A 15,170-nucleotide genomic window follows, 5' to 3' on the forward strand; every position below is an offset into this window, starting at 1 on the left:
TGTATATGTCTATACACAAATGAGAATTTTCATAACAAAAGAGGAAATTCATTCCTTAACTGACACCTTTTCAGCAAATTCTTAGTAACACGTTTCCAAAATATTAACACTTTTGACAGATGAAACCACCCTCAATAATGAAATATTGAGTTATGAATTTCAGGTAACCTGTTGTGTTGGTATTAATGAATATTTAGCCTTATAGAATCATGTCCTTCACATCCCTCAATGTAACAATATATGCACAATATGTATTGGAACAAGAAGAGGAAATTGAACAGGGAACAAGTTGGAATAAAGTGAATTACACACCAGTCATTATTGCAAAATAAGCCCCAACTGGTTGATTCAAGACCCGGACATGAAGCAGAGCTGGTTTCCAGGCAATGAGGAGTGTTTTCACTCTCTCCAGAGATAATAGCAGTCAGCAGGTGTATTAAAGTGATTTGTCACAGTGAGACACAGTAGGGGGACGTCAGACTCGTATCAATACTACTTCCTCGGTTTAGCTCCACTATTAAGTAGACCCACCTCAGTATGTCATATGTTTGATTCTCCGCAAAGTTCCTGGTTCCTCTGCTATAAAGAGTTCATATCACGCTGTCAGCTGAGGCAAAAGAGGAACAGCAGCTCCCAGCAGTTCAGCTTCAACACAAACCATGTTCTCTGTAGCTCTGCTGCTGCTGCTGGCAGCTGGATCCTGTGAGTCTCTCTGGATTTTACATCAAATGTACAAAACCGGCAGATCTTCTAGTGCAATGTGACTGGATAATTTGTTACAAAAAGTTTCTACTTGGTGATTTTAACTAATCAACAACATAACAAAAGAAATGCTGAATTTGCATGTTTGTCTTGAAATTGTGTTTTATTTCTCATGAGTCTTCTGAATGTGATAATATAGTCAAAACTAGCGATACAGTCACTTAACCAATAAGCAGTGGTGCCAGTGACTTTATATCATTCACTGAATAGCAATGTTAACATTGTGGTTGAATAACAACTATATATATTGTGAAAATGTAATGAAAAAATGCAAATGTATGATAGATTTATGTCATTGTGAGGGAATTATTAACTTTTTACCTTTAAGTCTGTTTAGTTCATCCAAACAAATTCAATTAATTAAATGATTCTCCACAATATGCAAATGAATCTGTATGTATTGACACATAAGGAAGAGAAGTGTCTGTCTCTCTATCACTCAGAGGACAGAAGAGCTCACATCAGTCCGGCTTCAACATAAACCATGTTCTCTGTAGCTCTGATACTGCTGCTGGCAGCTGGATCCTGTGAGTAGCTTTCAGTGGATTAATACTAATAAACACATTATAAACACTGAAGAGTGAGATGAATGATCTAGATCATCTTGATTTGTGTTTCCACAGGTGTGCACAGTATTGATCTCATCCAGCCAGACTCAGTGGTTGTGCAGCCTGGTCAGTCTTTGACCGTCACCTGTCAGGTCTCTGGCTATGCCTTGACTGATAGCAGCTATGCAACAGCTTGGATCAGACACTGTAAAGGAAAACCAATGGAATGGATTTTCGAGAAATGGGGTGGAGGCAGCTTTAATCAAAATAATGCACAAATATCCAGTAGTACCCCATATGACTCAACTACACACATACACATATGTTATACTGTCCTGAAATCTGAATATCAATAAAAAAAAAAAAATACTGTTTGCTGATTTATGTAGGAATGAGTGCTGGTGTGATTTCCTCCAATAGGAGAAACAAATTGTCTTCATTGGTCTTGTCCTCAGTGTGGCCAGTTAGTCCCTGATATATAGAGGGATGAGTGATGTGAGAGTATTTAAGTTTGTTGTTAATCTCATTTGACAGCATGATTAATTCACTTGTAGCCTACATGAATACATAAGTACATTCTGAGAAACTTGTTTTTCTCTTCTAAGAAGGAGGTGTATAATATATAATTGTTGTGTTTGTGCTTCTGTTTTCACTGGCGAGCCATGGCTAGAGAACATGTGGAAAGACTATTTTCTGTCATACAATGAAATAAATTAAAGTTTTCCGAATACGAATCTAACTAAAAAGTAATGTTACAGGCAGAAGAGACATCACATATAGCGTGCATTTACATTTTGCTAATTTGGCCACAATAAAAAACTACCTGTAAACTGATTCTGCATGATATTAACATCTCTGAAAATAAGTATCTTTTTTCCCTACACAACCATACCCACAAAGATGAAATTCAGACAATGTCATATTTGCAACAGTTTTTGAGTTGAATTTAGGATTAGGATTTGGAAAATATCTGTCCAAGTTGCATCCAAATGTTTTACAATACAATGGCTTTGTTGTCGAGCATTAGGTATTCTTCAGTGTTTTTTGCTCTTATTGTTGAGATAAGTTACTTATGTAAATCTTTCCTCAACCATTGAAGTACAACTGTCATTAAACAGCAGTCAAACTACATCTGTGTTACATGTTCCCTATTTAAACCTGTAGAGGGCGGTCTATGCAAAGTCTTCCTTCCTTATAAACACACCATCAGCACCACTCAAATCATTTGTGGCAGAATAATTGGGACAGTTTAATAAAACTTAGAAAGACATTGATCAGAAAGCACTGAATTGCAGTGTGTATTACATAATGGAACATACGATTGCCTGGAGTTTATTTTTAGTAGTCACTATACACGTTAAGAAAAGCAATTGGGCTGTTACACACTTTTCCTTGGTAAATGTCTAACATGAGATTTAGATGTCTGATGACTGATGATCACCTTTTCTTTGTTTACAGGAGTGTGGAGTGAGATCAAACTGGACCAGTCTCCCTCTCAGGTGAAAAGACCAGGAGAGACAGTGAAGATGTCATGTACCACATCTGGGTTTACCATGACAAGCTACTATATGCACTGGGTACGACAGAGGCCAGGGGAAGCTCTGGAGTGGATTTGGAGAATGAACACAGGTTCAAACTCTGCTATCTATGCCAGCTCCTTTCAAAGCCGTTTCACCCTGACTGAAGATGTGTCCAGCAGCACTCAGCACCTCGAGGCCAAGAGCCTGAGAGCAGAAGATTCTGCTGTTTACTTCTGCGCTCGAAGAAGCACAGTGACTGAAGACGGTGGAGCAGCTGTATAAAAACCTCCACAGACAACATGCATCAATGAGATCTCAATGACATCTGCAGGCTTTTTCTCACACTCACCACATTTATAGAGAGTAAGGTCTACATTTGTGTACAGATTACATTCGTTATTTATTTAAACTTTGAAAGTAAACCCTCCATCCCTTTATGATATTACATCAGTGAAAGCGAGGCAAAGTCCTTTCAACAGTCAAAAATAATTGATATCTCATTGGGACAAAGGGGAAGTGAAAGAAATGCATAGTGTTGAGGAGGGAAAAGATGAGGCTGATAGAGAGGTCAGAGTCTCAACATAGAGAGTCTCTCAACAAGGCATCTACTACAAAAAATTTCTTGAGGACACCAAGCTAGACCTGTCATGGCCGGACTCTCCTCCTCCTCCCACATCCATGCTTCCTGGTCTCATCTATGACAGCAACAGCTTCGCCTCAGAGGCCCCTTCCCCTCTGTCCTGACATTAAAGCTGAACTGAGATATTCTTTCTATTCCCATTCAAGGCTTCAGCACCTGGTCCAGTCCGGTCTCAAATCGATCTCCTTCATAAAGAAACAGATGTTTGATAGTTCATCCATGCAATATCTAAAACACATTCCTTAGATTTCTATGCTACAGTCCTCTGCAGTTTTCTGCTTTCTTCACTAAAGTTGATACGAGTTGTGATGACAGTATTATTTGAGGCATTAACAACGATCACACATCGTCAAATGTGGGGTAGAAGGCAGATTTAGAGGTTTCTTGAGGCTTTGGAAACTCTAGCTCTAGCTCTCATAGTCCCTTTGTACAGTGAACATTCATTCTCTAAATTCATCAAATAATAATTGACATTCAAGTCCAATCCAGTACTATCCTCCCTGCCTGTGAGGAGGAGTCAATGCAAAACTTAGATGTCTTCCATCTCTACTTATCTGACTGCAGAGAGGATGACAGAGAACAGTGGCCACACAGTTTAACATGATGGGCTATAGGACAGGACTGCTGCTTTTAACTATCTGCTGGGCAGGTGAAGCTTTTGACTAATCTGGATTTGACGTTGTCTTCATTAAAGTTACTAACTTAATGCATGTGATGGTTTTCTTTGTTGTCTTGACAGGTGTTGATGGTCAGACTCCAGTCTGAACCAGTGGTTAAAAAGCCTGCAGAATCCCACAGATTGACCTGTACAGCCTCTGGATTCTCATTCAGCAGCTACGGGATGGCCTGGATCAGACAGGCTCCTGGAAAAGGACTGGAGTGGGTTGCCTATAGCTATAGTAGTAACATCTACTACTCTCAGTCAGTCCAAGGCCGGTTCACCATCTCCAGAGACAACAGCAGACAGCAGCTGTATCTCCAGATGAACAGTCTGAAGACTGAAGACTCTGCTGTTTATTATTGTGCTCGAGATCCACAGTGACTGGAGTTGGTTGAGCAGCTGTACAAAATCCTACAGTACTCATCCTTACTGGGCTGTTAGACCCCCCTCTGTCTCACATGATTCATCTCTTAGCTTCAAGTACGTGGAAATGATATGTCAATATGGAGAAAAGAAAAGGCCACACACACACACACACACACATACACACAAACACACACACACACACACACACACACACACACACACACACACACACACACACACACACACACCACACACACAGCAACAAATGAACAAAAGTGAATCAACACTCACATATCTGAGTAGCACTGAATCATGACTGGGCTGAAAAAGCAAGAACCAAGAACAAAGAATTACAGAGTAGAACACATCATATAATTTCTGTTTTCTGTTCTCTGGCTTTCTGTACTTATTTGTTATGTGAGTTTCTGTTTATGTCTCGGTCAATTTGTTGTATGTCTTATAGTTTTTTTCTTCTTACAAAATGGTCAATTAACTGATCCCAAAAAAAAAGAACACATCATATTAGTAAAATAAATCAAACTTGTTTCTTCCATTTTATTGGGTGATATTCCAGGAACTTACAGCTCTGGCTTCATCAGTTTTCTGACATTTCTTGAGAGGGCTTCCTCACTTCACAAGTCTGTTTAAAGATTCAACAGCCAGACTGCACAAAGTGTAATTAGGAATTTGTTTTAAATATTCCATTATTCTTCACCATTCCTTTCATTATTTTCAGGGATGTTTTATAATTTTTCACTTCCAGTGTGAGACTACAGTGATCTAAAGTCTTCAGTGAATGAATGAAAAAACAAGAAACTTTTCAGAGTTTGTTTGAATTAATAGAGTTATAGAGTTACAGAGTTATACAGGAAACTTTAGTAGAGATCTGTCTCTGGTAAGAGACTAGTTGATTGACAACAAATTGTCTTTACATCTGGGAAAGACAGAGTCCATTTTATTTGGCACTAACCACAAGCTTAAGAAAAGCGATACAATCAAGGTACAGTGTGAAGGAAATATTATTGAATCCAAAACCAGTATCAAATACCTTGGAGTCTCTCTTGACCAATCTGTCTCTGGGGAGGAAATTGCAGCTACAATCTTATCTAAAACTGCAAAAAAGCTTAAGTTTTTATATTGTTACACTCGTTTTTTTTAATATTAAGGTTAAGAAACTTTTAGTTGCCTCATTAATCCAGTGCCACTTCGACTATGCCTGCTCCACATGGTATAGTGGACTTTCCCAAAAGCTTAAAAACAAAATGCAGGTAGCGCAGAATAATGTTATCAGATACATGCTCAATGCTCCTCCCAGGACACATATAGGACCTGTAGAAATGAAGGAAGTTGGATTATTACCTGTTGAAGATCGAGTTAAACAACTGAAACTTAATCATATGTTTGATATAATTCACAAAAGGGCCCCAGAATATATGAACTGTCAAATTGATATGGTTGGAAGCCAACATAATTGTAACACAACGCATTATGTCATGCAGTGTTCCTCGTGTTAAAGGTAAAATAGCAAGAAACTCATTTTTCTATACTGGGATCTCCTTATGGAACAACCTGCCCCTGCATATTAAACAAAGCCAAACAAAGGCAGTTGGGGAGTGTTGATGGGTCACGTTTAAGGGAGGGAGTTTGAACCATGGGCGAGGGGTTGCAAGGGGGACTAGTAGGTTTATCCTGTAATTTTGTTTGATTCCTTCGAATTGTTTGTTTCCATGTATTGTGTTTGTTTGTTTCCATCGAGGACCACTTTGGAAATAAGTGTTTTTAGTAATGCTTTTAAGTGCTATCCTCTGGGATTTTGTGTCATGATACTCCTTTGAGTTGTTGTGCTTTTAAATTCCTAATAAAAAATCAAAAAAAAAAAAAAATCTAAAAAATAAACACATTTTCTTTACTATGTATATTAATTAATATTACTAATCAAATTCTCTTCAACCCTTGAATGCTTGTAATTGGACAATCCCTCCTCCTTTTATAGCATGTCAGTGTCCTATTCTATGCAAAGTTGACTTCCTTACAGTCTGCTATAAACAGTTCATGTCACGCTGTCAGTTGAGGCAGATGAAGAGAAGCTTCAACACCAACCATGTTCTCTGTAGCTCTGCTGCTGCTCTGCTGGATCCTGTAAGTCTCTTTGAGGGAGAAACACTAACAGTTTGATCTCAGTACACCAGTTGTTCATTCTTACTACACTGTAAAACATTGAAATATTCAATATGTTTTCCTCCACAGGTGTGAAATGTGAAACGTTGACACAGCCAGCCTCTCTGACTGTCCAGCCAGGTCAACCACTGACCATCACCTGTCAGGTCTCTTATTCTCTTAGTGGCTATTACACAGCTTGGATCAGACAGCCTGCAGGGAAAGGACTGGAGTGGATTGGAAGCAAATATACTGGAGCTGAATTCTACAAAGATTCACTAAAAAACAAGTTTAGTATCTCCGTAGACTCTTCCAGCAAAACAGCGACTCTAAACGGACAGAATCTGCAGCCTGAAGACTCTGCTGTGTATTATTGTGCCAGAGATCCACAATAACACAAACCATCAGTAGACCTGTACAAAAACCCCTCAGTCCCTGAACACTTGTAACATGAAGGCACCAGAGGAGGCGCCATCAGCCCACTAATACATTCAAGGCCAGTTCACAGAGAAAGAGGAAAAATATAGCACTGACAAAATTGAAAGGAGATAAAATAAATCCTGAATAAATCTTTATCTTAAATAATAGACATAAAAATAATCATTACTGACCTTGTCCAAATGCATAAATATTCATAGCATGGAAAAATACAAATATATGAACGAGGTGCTTGGAGCCAGAGGGGTGAAAGTAGGTTTTGGCAAGAACAAAGAAAAAAAGTGGTACCAAGTTTGATCAAATTTGTATATATATATATACTATAATTATATACTGATAATTACTGATGTGAATGTTTTAGCACATGTGGACTAGAAGGCAGATTTAGAGATGTGTTGAGGCTCTGCATATACTCTATCTCTATATTCTGCTGGAATCTCAATCATTATTTACCTGTGGGTCAAATTTAAACCAATCAGTCCCTTTGTACAGTGAACATTCATTCTCCAATTTCAACAAACAATAATTGATAGTCCAATCCAGTACTATCCTCCCTGCCTGTGAGGAGGAGTCAATGCAAAACTTAGATGTCTTCCATCTCTACTTATCTGACTGCAGAGAGGATGACAGAGAACAGTGGCCACACAGTTTAACATGATGGGCTATAGGACAGGACTGCTGCTTTTAACTATCTGCTGGGCAGGTGAAGCTTTTGACTAATCTGGATTTGACGTTGTCTTCATTAAAGTTACTAACTTAATGCATGTGATGGTTTTCTTTGTTGTCTTGACAGGTGTTGATGGTCAGACTCTGACAGAATCTGAACCAGTGGTTAAAAAGCCTGCAGAATCCCACAGATTGACCTGTACAGCCTCTGGATTCACATTCAGCAGCTACAACATGAACTGGATCAGACAGGCTCCTGGAAAAGGACTGGAGTGGATTGCCTATATCAACAGCAATGGTGGCACCACCTACTACTCTCAGTCAGTCCAAGGCCGGTTCACCATCTCCAGAGACAACAGCAGACAGCAGCTGTATCTCCAGATGAACAGTCTGAAGACTGAAGACTCTGCTGTTTATTATTGTGCTCGAGATCCACAGTGACACAGGAGGGGGCAAAGCTGTACAAAAACTTAACAAGTCAAACCAAGTCAGAGAGTTGCTTTCTGCACTTCATTTTCACAGAATCAACTCCATTATATGACAATATCAACACACTTAGAGAAACACAGTCTCAATAAAAACATTACTTCATTGTCTCTGACATGTTTTTGTGAATAGCCTTGAATATAGTTTTATATGCATACTTAAAGTATATTTAAAAAACAAAATTGTGGGTTTCCCTCTCTGTGAGGTGACGTTGAAGAAAAACTGTGATCTCTTCCATCTCTGTGGTTCATATATCTGTAGTCCTGTGGTACTGTACAGCTCAGTGAGTAGAGCATGGACCTAACCTCACCACACTTAGGCATTTGATTCCCACTGGGGCAGCCCATGCTAAGAATGTATGCACTTATGGTACTGTAAAGCACTTTGGATAAAAGTGTCTGACAAATGGCATATGTTATATCTATATGCAGATTGGAGGATTGACTAAAGGTTGGCCAAATTTATCTGGAATAAAACAACAAAGGTTCTTAATAAAAAAATAAATCAAGCTAACAATATGGTGTCCACCTAAATATCCCTTGTTTCATTCAAGGGTCAATAAAACATATTCAAATGGTAGAGGAGTTAATCTGAAAAACAATGATCCAACCCCATGTTTCTATCATGTATATTTCAAAACTTATGACTGATAACATCTTGGCATATTTAAGTGAAGGGATGGAATTAATTGCATTGCTACCTGTAATGAAAAGGTGCTCATTTACCTGCTACAGTATAAAACCACAAATAGAGACATTTAGGAGTATCTTCTAAACTATCCATTAGTACACAAACCAATATACAGTATCATTCTTTTCAGCTTTTAAACACATATTTCAATAATATGTGGACAAACTAATATTCACACTGAAAACCAATGATAGAAATATGAAAAATAAAGTCATCCTCACAACTGACATACTATGTACAGCAGTCTACAAATAGACCAGTTCCCTGATTAAATTAAAATAAACTAAATATAAAAAAAACCCAAGATGGATAAAGAGCAGTGATGAATTTAAATATTAAATACTATTAAAAATGAAGTAAAATAAAATATTTTACAATATAATTTTGTGACTAAACTTTTTTCATTCATTTTCCCTTTACATGGCGGATTAGCGGTTAGGAAAAAAACAGGATGTGTATATACTAGGGCTGTCAAACGATTCATTTTCTTAATCGTGATTAATCTCCGAATTTCAATAGTTAATCGCAATTAATCACGTTTTTAATCGCATCTTCACAATTCCATTATTTTGCATTTCAAAACAGTTTTTAAGTCCATATTAACAATGTAAAGCAATTCTTACCAGAGTGTCTTGATTGGGAATCAAATGAACACAACACTTAGATATAGTTTCATCCACAGGTCTGTGGCGATTCGCACATTCTAAAATAGTGCTTTGCCAGCTATGGCGAAGCGGTTGCCCGCTAGTCTGATTAACGTTAGCACCTGTATGTTTGGCTCGTAGGTGGTAGCTCAAACTCAAAGTACTTCGGTGATATTGAAATTCCATTTGACACAAGATGCATATTACTTTTGATTTGTCAACTGAGCCGTCTGGGAGTCTTTTAAAGTGAAACGAGCCATTCAAAATCCCAGTGGTGTCGTTGTTTTTATCCATCATCGCGATGTGAATTACACAGGCAACTACACAGCCAGCAGGATGCAGCAGCAATCCATGGCGCTTCATTAGCCAACTAAGGGTGTGTAGAAGGGACAAAATAACATGTGATTAACACGCGATTAAAAAAAAAAAAAACGCGTTATACATCTGAAATTAATCGCATGCGATTAACGCGTTAACGCTGACAGCCCTAGTATATACACACCTATACACAAACACTATAAAAACCTACATACACATATACTGTATATGCACACATACCGGTACATTAAATAATTTGCTAACCTCCTTTCTCCCTCAATCTCCCAACCCAGGCCCTCTACTCCTCTAAACTTGAATTCAATAGAAATGTCTTTCCAAAGCTTACCATGGTATTTTAGCTCACTCATTCTATCAATTCATGGTTTAAACTTTAAATTTTAAACTGAGCCTAGTTGTCTGGTTGTAAATCCTGGACAGTCTTTCACCAGACAGACATATAAATAATCTGTGGCAAGATCTGCTGATGCTTGTATGATTATTACCAGAGAACCAAACTAAGCATTCCAGTGTTACCTGGTGCTCTAAAGTCTTCAGTGAAACATGTGAATGCAAAAAAAAAGACTTAACCATTAAGAAATAGTTTGAATTAATAAACACATTTTCTTTAATATGCATCTTAGCAAATATAAGGAATTAGGAATCAAATTATCTTCAACCCTTGAATGCTTGTAATAGGACAATCCCTCCTCCTTTTATAGCATGTCAGTGTCCTATTCTATGCAAAGTTGACTTCCTTACAGTCTGCTATAAACAGTTCATGTCACGCTGTCAGTTGAGGCAGATGAAGAGAAGCTTCAACACCAACCATGTTCTCTGTAGCTCTGCTGCTGCTGCTGGCCGCTGGATCCTGTAAGTCTCTTTGAGGGAGAAACACTAACAGTTTGATCTCAGTACACCAGTTGTTCATTCTTACTACACTGTAAAACATTGAAATATTCAATATGTTTTCCTCCACAGGTGTGAAATGTGAAACGTTGACACAGCCAGCCTCTCTGACTGTCCAGCCAGGTCAACCTCTGACCATCACCTGTCAGGTCTCTTATTCTGTTGATGACTATGTCACAGCTTGGATCAGACAGCCTGCAGGGAAACGACTGGAGTGGATTGGATGGGATACTACTGTAAGCAACAAAGATTCACTAAAAAACAAGTTTAGTATCTCCTTAGACTCTTCCAGCAACACAGCGACTCTAAACGGACAGAATCTGCAGCCTGAAGACTCTGCTGTGTATTATTGTGCCAGAGATCCACAATAACACAAACCATCAGTAGACCTGTACAAAAACCCCTCAGTCCCTGAACACTTGTAACATGAAGCCACCAGAGGAGGCGCCATCAGCCCACTAATACATTCAAGGCCAGTTCTCTGAGAAAGAGTAAAAATAATAGAGTACATATAGAACTGACTAAGTGGAATTGATATAAAATAAATCCTATATTCTCTAAATAAGTATTTTCCTGACTGATAATAATAGACATACAGCTAATCTGGATTACTGATCTCACCCGAATCTATAAATCACTCAGTGTGTGGAAAGATTTTGCTCAGACATTACTTCAAAACCACAGATGATTCTATCTGCAAATATATAACCTTGTTGCAAGCAAAAGCCTCAAGATAAATCCTAAATTTAACAGCAATCAATAAAGTGCAAAACTTTCTTTCATGTCAGCAACTATTTTATAAGAGACAACAAGTTTCTCTGTAGTGCTGCTGCTGTTATCCAGATCCTGTCACTACTGTAACTTCACAGACATGAGGACTAGATAAGATGCATTCTTAGTGTATGATAATATGCCTAATCTATTTCTACTCTGTTTTGACAGCTGTGTTCAACCAGGTAACACTGACCCAGCCAGACTCTGTGACCCTGCAGCCTGGTGTCTGACCTTCTTCTGTCAGTCTCAGGATATTCTATCATCAATAATAGTTTCTGTCCAGATTGTAATAGACCACCTACAGGGAAACCATGAGTGGATTTGATGTGTGGTAGCAGTAATGCACATTATAATGACAAGCTGAGAACGTTGTTTAGTATCACCAGAGACATCCAGTGCAACAGACACTTAGAGGACAGAGTCTGTGGACTGAAGATGCAGCTGTGAGTTTCTGTGGCCAAGAGACTCTGTCCCCTAGAGACACAGTGGTACAAACAAGAGGCACACATGTAGAGAGAAGATCAGCCCACACATGCAACAACATCATATTCATGTCTATAAGAGGGAAGCCAGTTTAACTAATATGTAATTCAACAAATGTGCATTGATCAAGAAAATGTACTATGATTGCCTGTAGTTTAGAACAAGAGCATGTACTTTAACGAGTAAATCCATTTCAAAGAAATCTAGCAGAAGGAAAGAATATCTAAAATTGAATTACTCAAATATTAACTAATCATTGTTGTCGTGGAGGTAAACATGTCATACTTCACTATTTGCTGGTTGTTGAACAGTATAAAACCCATCTTACTTTGTTTCATACTGAGTTCATACCTTTGAATTTATTGAGAAATACTGAAACTCATGGGAGGATCTTACAGTAAGCAAATTCTTTCAGATATGCAGTTAGTCATATTTATTGGGGCTTCATGGTTTTGAAGACATACTAACCATACTGTAGACATGGCTTACAGAAAACTAATGCTCTTGGTGGTTGCTCTGTTTGTTTCACTGGGTGTTGAGGGTCAGACCATCACAGAGTCTGAACCAGTGGTTAAAAAGCCTGGAGAATCCCACAGACTCACCTGCACAGCCTCTGGATTTGACTTTGAAGGCTCAGCTTGGAGCTGGATCAGACAGGCTCCTGGTAAAGGACTACAGTGGATCGCTTATATAGACACATCTAGTTCTCCTATCTACTACTCCCAGTCAGTCCAGGGCAGATTCACCATCTCCAGAGATGACTCCAGCAGTAAGGTGTATCTACAGATGAACAGTCTGAAGACGGAGGACACAGCAGTGTATTACTGTGCCAAAAGAGACACAGTGAGAGACAGTAATAGGAAAGACATACAAGAACGACTGCCTCTATTTAGCTCCACTTTTAAGTAGACCCACTTGCACTATGCATTCTGATTCTATGCATATTCTTCTGAATGTGATAATATAGTCAAAAATAGCGATACAGTCAGTTAACCAATAAGCAGTGGTGCCAGTGACTTTCATCCACCGAATAGCAGTGTTAAAACTGTAGTTGAATAATAACTATATATATTGTAAAAATGTAATGAAAAAATGCACATGTATGATAGATTTATGTCATTGTGACATTAACTTTTTACCTTTAAAGGATAAGGCTGGTGTTTTTTAATGCATTTCTTACCATCAACAAATCCTACGAAAATAACAAATTCAGCAATGAATTTGTTTTGCCATGTAGCCGATGCCCAATAAAGCCAAGTCTCAGTAGCCATAGAACTCCATTGTATTAAAAAAACTATTAAAAACAGGTCAAAGGGCCATGCCGTTGCACTGGGCAGCAAATTTCATCATTGCGATGCACCGGGCCAGCCTACTTATTCCTCAAACAACTTAATATTAGCTACTTGTCAAAGTAGCTAATGACCTCCTCCTCACAGCAGATGCAGGAGAATGCTCAGTCTTAATCCTTCTAGACCTGAGTGCAGCTTTTGACACCGTAGATCATGCTATTTTAATTGAGCGCCTTGAACAGTGGGTAGGTATCTTATTAGCACTGAGTTGGCTTAAATCCTATTTATCTAATAGGACCTTCTCTGTCACAATAGGCAAGTCATCGTCGACCACAGCAGACATCACCTGTGGGGTTCCACAGGGCTCAATTCTTGGCCCCATCCTCTTCTCCCTCTACATGCTTCCACTTGGTCATATAATTCGTAAGCATAATGTTTCCTTTCACAGCTATGCTGACGACACAGTTATATCTACCCTTAAGACATAATGATCCCAACTGCTTTAATACTCACAGAAACTGTCTCAAGGACATTATGTGTTGGATGTTACAAAACTTTCTTCAGTTAAATGAAAGCAAAACTGAAATAGTCTTATTCGGGCAGCCCAACGCAAGAAATCGTATTTTACATGATCTAGGTGTGATGGCTGCTACCCTAGGTAGAGGGCACCACCTTTAGTAGGCGGGCCATTGGAACTGATTAGCAGTCCATTCCCCTCATAAGGACAGGTGTGTCAGCCAGCCTTCCTTTGTTTGAGCCTGACAAAGGTGCCCTCTACCCAGGGTAGCAGCCATCACATAGGTAACTTATCATCTAATACAAAGCCTGTGGCCAGAAACTTAGGAGTCCTGCTCCTCAAAAGTCAGGCCACTGTCTTTTGACAGTGGCCTGATTTTTGAAAAATCAAGTCATGTTTATCTCATGCTGATTTAGAGAAGGTAATTCATGCTTTTATTTCATCTCGTCTAGACTATTGCAACTCTCTCTATACCTGCCTCAGTCAAAAATCAATCTCACGTCTCCAGCTTGTTCAAAATGCTGCAGCTAGAATTTTAACTGGCACTAAACGTAGAGACCATATTACCCCAGTCTTAGCACATCTGCACTGGTTACCAATAAGATTTAGAATTGATTTCAAGTTTTTACTGATTACATTTAAAGCACAGAAAGGTCTAGCCCCTAGCTATATTACTGACCTTTTAACTCCTTATGAGCTGGAACGCAGCCTTCGATCCTCAGGCAAGGCCCTTCTGGCTGTTCCACAGTCTAGGCTCAAGACTAAAGGTGACTGCGCTTTCTCTATTAGGGCGCCTAGACTTTGGAATGACCTGCCTGAGGAAATTAGGCTAGCTAAATCAATTTCATCTTTTAAATCCCTTCTAAAAACACATTTATATAGACAGGCTTTTATGTGAATCACTCCCTATGCACTGCTGTTAGGGAGTTGGGAATCACTGAGGGGTCTTTGTGTTTTCTGGGGGAGGCTGGTGCTTTTGTTCCCTGGGGTGGCATTGAACTGGTCGGGGAGTGCAGCCGAGGCGTTGATGGTGTTGCGGACCGGGGGCTCGATGGGGTTTGGATCGGGCAGTTTTGCTGGCCTGTCTTTCGGAGGCGGTGCTCATCTCTCCTGACTCATCGGTTGGTTGTTGTTTTGGGGGATGGGGGCTGTTTCCGTACGTGGGGTTGCCGGAAAACTGGGGATTTCATGCTGGGGTGTGCGCCTTTGTGTGACGGTCTTCGGTTTCTTGGCGGTGTCGTGCTTGGGGTGGCCTTCATCTCTCGGGGCAGCCGGCGGCCGGCCGGTGGGTTTGTGTAGACGGGT

General features: G+C 39.3%; 2 pseudogenes; both read left to right on the plus strand.

Annotated features, from left to right (window-relative positions):
* The first annotated feature begins 659 nt into the window (after positions 1-659).
* On the plus strand, positions 660-7,049 carry LOC144539460 (uncharacterized; annotated as a pseudogene).
* A 5,490-nt stretch (positions 7,050-12,539) lies between these two features.
* LOC139933203 (immunoglobulin heavy variable 3-21 pseudogene) lies at positions 12,540-14,663 on the plus strand (annotated as a pseudogene).
* The last annotated feature ends 507 nt before the right edge of the window (positions 14,664-15,170 follow it).

Source organism: Centroberyx gerrardi, chromosome 7 (genome assembly GCF_048128805.1).
Source record: "Centroberyx gerrardi isolate f3 chromosome 7, fCenGer3.hap1.cur.20231027, whole genome shotgun sequence".
NCBI classification, from domain to species: domain Eukaryota; kingdom Metazoa; phylum Chordata; class Actinopteri; order Beryciformes; family Berycidae; genus Centroberyx; species Centroberyx gerrardi.